This window comes from Bidens hawaiensis, unplaced genomic scaffold, assembly GCF_021521415.1.
Source record: "Bidens hawaiensis isolate Kalapana, Puna unplaced genomic scaffold, B.hawaiensis_p1.1 tig00007801_1, whole genome shotgun sequence".
NCBI classification, from domain to species: Eukaryota; Viridiplantae; Streptophyta; class Magnoliopsida; order Asterales; family Asteraceae; genus Bidens; species Bidens hawaiensis.
Window position 1 is genome coordinate 169433 of NW_027491542.1, and position 8921 is coordinate 178353.

Sequence of the window (8921 nt, forward strand, 5' to 3'; positions counted from 1 at the left end):
TGTTTTGATCAACCATTTGATCATCCTCAACAACCTCTTGTGGATTGCTAGCGTCAACCAAACGTGTATCGGCTTGTAGTTCTCGATCCTCTTCGAGTTCTACAGTTCTATCAGTTCCTTCCATAAGGAACCTTCTTTCCAAGAACTTAGCCTTTCGAGCTATAAACACTTTATGCTCGCTTGGATTGTAGAAATAATATCCCATCGAATCCATGGGATATCCTACAAATATACACTTAGTGGATCGACATTCAAGTTTGTCAGGGGTGTAGATCTTAACATAAGCCTCACAACCCCATACCTTTAAATATGAAAATTTTGGAGCCTTTCCATGCCATATTTCAAAAGGTGTCCTATCCACTTTCTTGGTTGGTGCCATATTTAAAATACGGGCAGCGGAGATCACAGTGAAACCCCAAAATGATAGAGGTAATGAGCTTCTAGCCATCATGGATCGAACCATGTCCAATAAAGTTCGATTCCTCCTCTCGGACACACCATTATGTTGTGGTGTTCCAGGTGGAGTAAGTTGTGAGACAATCCCACAACTCCTAAGATGTTCTAGAAACGCATCATTGAGGTATTCACCTCCTCTATCAGAACGTAGTACTTTGATTGTTTTGTTGAGTTGATTTTGTACTTCATTTTGGAAGACTTTGAACATTTCAAATGCCTCATTTTTGTGTCTTAACAAGAACACATACCCATAGCGACTATAATCATCGGTAAAGGTAATGAAGTATCTTTCACCATTTCTTGTCATTGTCCTAAAAGGTCCACATACATCCGAATGTATGATACCTAATAAGTTTTTCGCCCTCTCATTTGTTCCATTAAAGGGCTCTTTGGTCATCTTTCCCAATAAACAAGATTCACATTCATCAAATGAATCAACATTTGATTTCAAAAGACCATTCTTTCTAAGTGTATGAATACGATTCTTGTTTATGTAACCAAGACGACAATGCCAAAGAAAAGTATTACTCAAATCCATTTTGAGTCTTTTGGTGTTAGCTTGGTACAACGAGTTATCAATGTATGAGTCATCATGAATTAATTCATAAATGCCATTAAACGGCATCGCTTTAAAATAAAAAACATTATCCATGAAAACATAAATACCATTATCAACAAACTTAAAGTCATAACCAGATTGTCTTAATACAGAAACAGAGATAATATTCCTAGTCAAACTAGGGGAATATAAAATGTTTTTCAAAATAATTTCCAAACCATTTGGAAGTTTTAAAACATAATCTCCTCGGGCTTGGACGTCAACCTTTGCTCCATTGCCCATGAAAACACTTGTATCTCCTTTCTTCACTTCATTTCTTCTTTTGAACCCCTGCAATGAATTGCATATATGAGTTCCACATCCGGTATCCAATACCCATGTGTTAGAAGAAATAATATTAAGATCAATGTGAATCATGAAAGTTGTACCAGAGGTTTGCCCCGCATCCCTCTTAGCTTTCAACTCCTTGAGATAGGTCGGACAGTTTCTCATCCAATGACCTATCTCACCACAACCAAAGCACGGATCCTCAGCGCTAACCTTTAGCTTCTTTGGTTTTGGTTCCGCCTTTGCCTTTCCCTTGAACCCCTTCTTGACTTGCCCCTTACCTTTGGTTCCGGGTGATGCCTTTTCTTTGAGCCACCCTCATTGATCGCAAGAACGGGTAAAACCTTTTTACCCATGCCGGCTTCGGCTGTCTTAAGCATTGCGTGAAGCTCACCAATGCTTTTGTCCCATCCGTTCATGTTGTAGTTCATGACGAATGTCTCAAACCTTTTAGTTAAGCCATTAGGATCAAATCTGTGGCTAACTCTTTTGAGACGGGACAGTTAAGCCGTTCAAGCCGATCAATGTGGCTCTTCATCTTAAGTACATAAGATGAAACAGATTGGGTTTCTTCCATATGTCATGCATGAAGCGCTCGAACCGTTTCGAATCGCTCAACCCGAGCTTGAGTAAGGAACATTTCCTTAAGCTGGGTAATCATGTCATACGCCCCATGATTCTCGAAATCCTTTTGGATCTCGGGAATCATTGTTCCCAACATGAGGCAAGAAACTTGCACCGAATCCTCGGTGTATTATAACCAATTCGCGTAGGCATCTAAATCGTCAACGTTTGGTTCATCGGGAATAGGATCATCTAAAATATAAGACTTCTTTTCTTGCTTGAGAACAATTCTCAAGTTTCAATACCAATCCATGAAGTTGTTATAGTTTAGACGATCCTTATCCAAAATGGATCTTAGTGATCAGTTATGCACGGGTGAGATAATAGCGTTTGGTGCGTTGTTTGCGGCCATCTAAAAGAAATTTTAACAAAGTTCAAATTAGTATTTTCGATATTAATAAAATTTTAATCTTTAATACCCTTTAATGTCTCCAAGACAATTATTGATTAAAATCTAGAACCCAACGTTTCATTCAAATAATAGTTAGGTGACCTTTATCCTACTATTCAAATTAACAAGGTAGTCAACGTTTGACGATTGCAACCCTTTGCAACTTCTAGTTTTATGGGATCGGTTAAACATCATATGTTTAGTTGGTATGTTTAATACCATCAACACCTTTAAACGCCATGTTAAGGTGATCCTATAGTCATGGTTTCAAATCAAGTCGTCCTACTTATACACACGTGTGAGTTTACTCATACAAGTGGTTAGGTGATCCTAATGCCAAAAGTACTTGTAAAATCACCTTAAGATCACAAGTTTTCTTAAAAGTGCTTAGGTGATCCTAACTCACTTTCAAGTCTACAAGTGACTTAAGTGTCGTATAAAAAGATGGTGTTTAACTTGTTTTAAAAGGGATTTAAGTTTTCTAAATTCTAGATTGGAAAACTATTTACTGTACCTTTCATTTGCATGCATTCAAATGTATGGTACTTAGTTGAAAAACCCATTTTCAAAGTTCCTATTAATAAAACCTATTTTATTATGAAATCATTAGTTATTAATAAAACCAATTTTTTTACTACCTAACGATTTCTAAGGAACCAATTTTATGCTAGTTGATTTTAAGCAAACCATATTGCAAATAATACAAACATAAGTAAATCAACCATGCAAGCATAAAATATACACAACCACAAGTTCATAACCATAGCCTCCTAATGTTGACCACACTTGTTGACCGAAGACAAGTGTGTCAAAAAGTCTTTCCTAAGGGACCCAAAAGAACATGCACTTGTGTCGGTGAACTCCCACTTGATTCCGCATCCATATGCTCCAAGTGTTTACCCCGGTGTTGTGGTCTCCATCATTTTATTTGGGCTTCCATCCATGCATCTTCTTTTACAAAATATATCCTAATACATTTTTCTAGTAAAAGAAATACATCTAATCTACTTATTATTACAAACCAAATGAATGAATAAATAGATTACAAACCCAAATAAATATTACAACCAAATCGAATGAACAAACAACCAACACAATCATTCAACCAAACACAAGGCCATGGCTAGGTTATGAACATCTATTACACATCCAAATATGCAATAATACAAGACCAAAATGGTTCCCCTTTTTGCCTCAAAACTTTCGGCCAAAGCTAAAGCAAACCGAAAGTTTCGGGTTTTGTCCAAACAAACTAAACAATCATCCAAATGACTTGGTTTTTCAAGATTACCACATGCATGTAAAGTATAACCTTGAAAAACCATGGGGTAACCAAAACCCCAAAAAGTTTCGGCCAAATGGTGAAACCCACCATAAACCCGAAAAATTTTGGGTCTAATGAAGCATGCATTCGTATAAGCGGCTCTTGATGCCATTGTTGGGGTTTAACAAAATTATCAAAGTGATAAAATCCCTATTTTACCAAAAACGTAGAGGATATAAAAGTTTTAAATCTTGTTAATATGATATGTATAAAACAAATTTTAAACATGCAAAACCCAAACCCGGATCCAAATACGAATTACACACTATCAAATACATACATGTCACTATAAGTTCATGCATGTTACTACTACCTTTCAATATGACAAAACCGGGTGAAAGAGATGATGATTGAAAGGTAAGAACTTGAATATGGGAGCTCCTCAAACTAGCATACCCCAAGCTTCAACAACACACCACTTCTAGCTAGGATTTGCACTTGAAATTTTCTTCTTCTTTTCTTATGTTGGATGAAAATACCCAAGAGAGGAAGAGAGAAAAGTTTACTTGGAAATTATGTGTGTTATGAAAGAATGAAAGAGAAAGACTTGGTTTTATTCAAAGGCATATTTCTCTCCACCAATAATAACCATTGCATGTCTCCACTCACCTTGCATGTCTCCACTCAAACATATAATAATATTACATTTGAAAGAGTATTATTACTTTTCCTTTTTTTATAAAGTTATATATATATATATATTTATAAGTTTATAACTTATAACATATAAAACTTATTATATGTTAAGATACATGCTTGGTTATTATTATTCACATATTGTTATTCAACCAACTTAAATAACACTATGTAATGTTCTCTCATAAAACATAAATCATCCATATGATTTGTTTATTACACAAGTACATTTTATTTAGAAACCTCTTTCCAAATAACTCAAGTGTTAATAATCATTTGTTATGATCACATCATATGTAAACGAATATTATCGGTGTTTGTCCAGCTTGTTATTAGGTATGACCCGACTTGGATCATAACGTACTAGCCACATCAATTATAATATGTCTCTTGGGCAGACTGAGTCCAACAAACATATAATAAGACAAAAAAAAATGCTGATATAACTTTTAACTGTAAATCTATCATCACATAATCTGATTTATTTTATTCTTATTGGAATGATATGGACCTTGTTTTTCATGCACATGGATCCTGTAGAGGTAGGGTAACAAAAAGATCCAAATACCCTTAAATACCACCCGCGGGTCACAGAGAATCCTCTTATAAGCCACCCGCGGGACACATAGACCACCCGCATATCACGAATGAGGAGGAATGTCCTCACAACACGCGCGGAAGCGTCCTGGCATCCTCAAAAGCCATCCGCAGGACGAGATATTTGTCTGCTTAAACATCCGGAAGACAATGCCAGCGGGACAGCTGTCATCACTCAAATACTCTCTAGAAGAAGATTCATGACTCTTACTTGGGGAATACGTGACTGAACAGCCAATAAATAAAGGACACCTGGCCAGTTTGTTATAATCGTGCATATGTCCAGGGTGCAATCCATCCTATCATTGGGCGACGCGTGTCCAGGTTGTTATACCCATGCACATGGGACGTATAGCTCAACCTATCACAAGAGGACACGCGTCCAGGCAGTTATCAAAGATCTTCTGGAAGAGGACAGCTGGCCCAATCACCCTCCTACATCATTCGGCTATAAATACCTTGTCAAACGGTATGAGGTATTCATTCACTCACTTGCATTCTGACTACACTTAGTCTGTTTACTTCAGTACTTTCTCTATTTACGAACGTTACTGATTCTCATGCCGGAGGGTGGTTACAGGAAGACCCCCCCCCTCTTGTCTTTCCTGTAACGAGACTCACGGTGTCTGTTTTGCAGGTTCCGGTCATTGGACTTTGGGAAGTCACACTCATATCATTGGTAGTAATTATCGTATCTTACCCTGTGGACTCATTGGATCCAGGACCCATACCCGGGGATCGGATCCGTGTTTCTTCATTGGCGCCATCCGTGTTGGTGTTAGAACTGCATAATTTTGTCTCTGTCGGTTTTTGGTTCGTTTGATATGAGTAAACTTCCTGAAAGGCCGACGGGAACTGCTGCACCCGATTCACGTGTAACTAACATAGAAGCACCTCCGGGTCTTAGTGTTTTTGCACGTATCACGACTCCGGGTGGCCGTGCTCTTGAACGTGTCACTGCTCCGGGGTCACGAATCACTGAGGTAACACCTTGGGGTTTTTCCCTAGAAAATGTTACAGCACCAACCGATCCCACTCCCACAAACATGGGACGTGCCGTGGCACCGGAAGGTTCTAATTTGGGTCAAAAACGAATTACGGATGAGACTCGCCGGAAACGACCAGAATTGGATCTGGAAAATGATTCAGGCGATTCTGACATCGCGAGATCTCACCAACGTAATTCTAGATCCAGAGGGGCATTAACTCCTGAGGAGTGGATCCACATGCAACAACAAAGTTTGGTGGCTGAATACGAGCGAAGAAAACGTAATGAAAGACTTCACGCTCGCACTTTGGATTATGAGGAATCCCCTAGAGGATCTCCTTCCCCTCCACCAATAGTGCGAGGAAGTCAGATTCGTTACAGCCAACAGGCGGAGCCGGAGTTTGGTGAGTTACCAAGGCTACGCCCTCGTCCTCGCATAGACATGCGGATACCATCTTATTTGGATGAGTTTGATAGTTACGATTCATCTTACCACCAGGGAGATTACAATATGTATACCGGGGATAGTAGGATGAGCTCCCAGACGAGAAGTAGTCGTCCGCATGACACCGTTCGCCACCGAGTACCATAGCAATGCTGAACGAGACTTTACCAAACCATACCGCCACGAGGCTTTCGCCGAAAAATAAAAATTTATAGCGAGCATTGCCACAGCACCCTTTCCTGTTAATGCTAAAATACCTACATCGGTTGGTAAATACAATGGTATGATTGATCCAAGCGATCATCTCCAGAACTTTGTGGCGGTAGGTGGTGTTAGTGGTTGGACGCTTTCCTATTGGTGTCACATGTTCGCATTGACACTAACAGGGGCAGCAAGAGAGTGGTTTAAAAATTTACCTGACGGTGAAATTTCTAGCTGGGACGATTTGGTGAAGAAATTTTCTCAACAGTTCAGTCAACAGAAGAAACATACTCGAGACCAATCAGAAATTTTAGATGTCATTCGGCGCGATAACGAGTCTATAGAAGATTTCATCACCAGGTTCAACGATGAGAGTCTGAACATCGGTGGAATTAGCAAAGACATGTTTCGGGGCGCCTTCCGCAAAAACGTCAGAAATGATTATTTAGTCCGCACACTTACTGGCAGAGATGGAATGCCAAAAGAGTGGGACGATCTCATGATGCAGCAAAGGTGTATGCGAACACTGAGAAAACATTGAGAAGTGGTAACTCAAAGCAAAAATTCAAAGTCGAGTTTCAAACTCCAAGACCTAATAGACAGGCGAAAGGCCCTATCTGGTCAAGGCTTCAGCCAAGTGCGGAAGCATCAAAACCATTTGATGCACGATCCCTCATAGGCAACAAAAACAAAGTGGTACCCTCGAACCGAGGTCCCAATATTTGGACTCCTCTTTCAAAGACTCCTGCTGAAATTCTTACCACAGAGAATGTGAATTTTAAAAAACCACAGCCTATGACGAGAAGATCATTCCTTGACCCGAAAAAGCGTTGTTCGTATCTTGATGACATTGGTAATAATACGAATGAATGCAGAACATTAAAAAATGAAATTGAAGCAGCTGTAAAGTCTGGAAAACTTGGACACTTGGTAAAAGGTGGAAAACCTGACAATGGTAAATCTCCCGCACAGGATATCCAAGGCCCGAGTAAAAAGCAAGTCAGAGATTTAAACGTCCATAAGATACAAGCCAGGTACGATACAAGGAAAAAGAGGAAGGAATCTGATGATGAGGACTGGAAGAATGAGCCAGTGATATTTCCTCGTATAAAGGGGGGCCCAAATAACAAAAACCCCTTGATCATCACTGCCCAATTCGGACACTACCGTTCCCAATACGTCTTCTTCGACACCGGTAGTACTTCCGACATCATGTATGAACAATTTTTTGAACAGCTTGATGAGGAAGATAAGAAAAGATTAAAACCCATCCACGCTCCAGTATCGGGGTTCGGAGGGGAAATAATGCATCCGCGGGGTGTAATTTCATTCCCAGTCACCTTAAGTGACGGAATTCACTCTAGGACTGAGAAAGTCGAATTTTTTGTTCTGCCAGCAACATCAAAACATGACATTATTCTTGGACGAGAAGTGATTGGTGACTTTAATGCTCATCCGTCCACAGCACACGGTGCAGTAGGAATTCCAACTTGCACTGGCATAGCAATAATTTATGTTAATCGGCACTGCTTTGCAACCGAGAGCTCAAAACCAAGCAAAATTCCAAAACAAACTGTGAAGACTGAACCAGAGAAATGGGTTTTGAACAAAAAATTTCCTGATTAAACTGTAACAATAGGACCTGCTATTTCCGAAATAGTGCGGACCTTCTTGAAACAGTTATTATCAACGAATATTGATGTTTTTGCATGGCAACCAGCGGATATGACCGGTGTTTCGAGGAACATTGCGGAACACAAATTAAGGGTAAACCCGTTGTTTACACCAATTGTTTAGAAACAACGTAAGATGGGTCCGGAACAAACAAAAGCAATGAATGAGCAAGTCCAGGACCTCTTACAAGCTGGAATCATCCGCCCAATTCGTTATCAGACATGGGTTGCTAATCCAGTTATGGTTCCCAAAAGCAGTGGGTCATGGCGGATGTGCATTGATTTCAAAGATCTAAATAAAGCATGTCCCAAAGATTGTTATCCCTTACCCGAAATAGATCTCAAGGTTGATGTTGTGGCACCATTCAAATTCAAATGCTTCCTGGATGCCTACAAGGGCTACCATCAGTTCCGCATGGCAGCGGGCGATGAGGACAAAACAGCATTTCGCACTGATCATGGCACCTTTTGCTACAAAATGATGCCTTTCGGACTAAAGAATGCGGGAGCCACATATCAACGATTAATGGACATAGCGTTCAAAGATCAAATTGGTCGAAATTTAGAAGTGTATATGGATGATCTCATAATAAAAAGTGTTGAGGAAAACCAGATGTTGAGAGATATTGAGGAGACGTTTGAAACCTTGAAAGGTATCAACATGAAGTTGAACCCGGCCAAGTGCTCATTTGGAATGGAA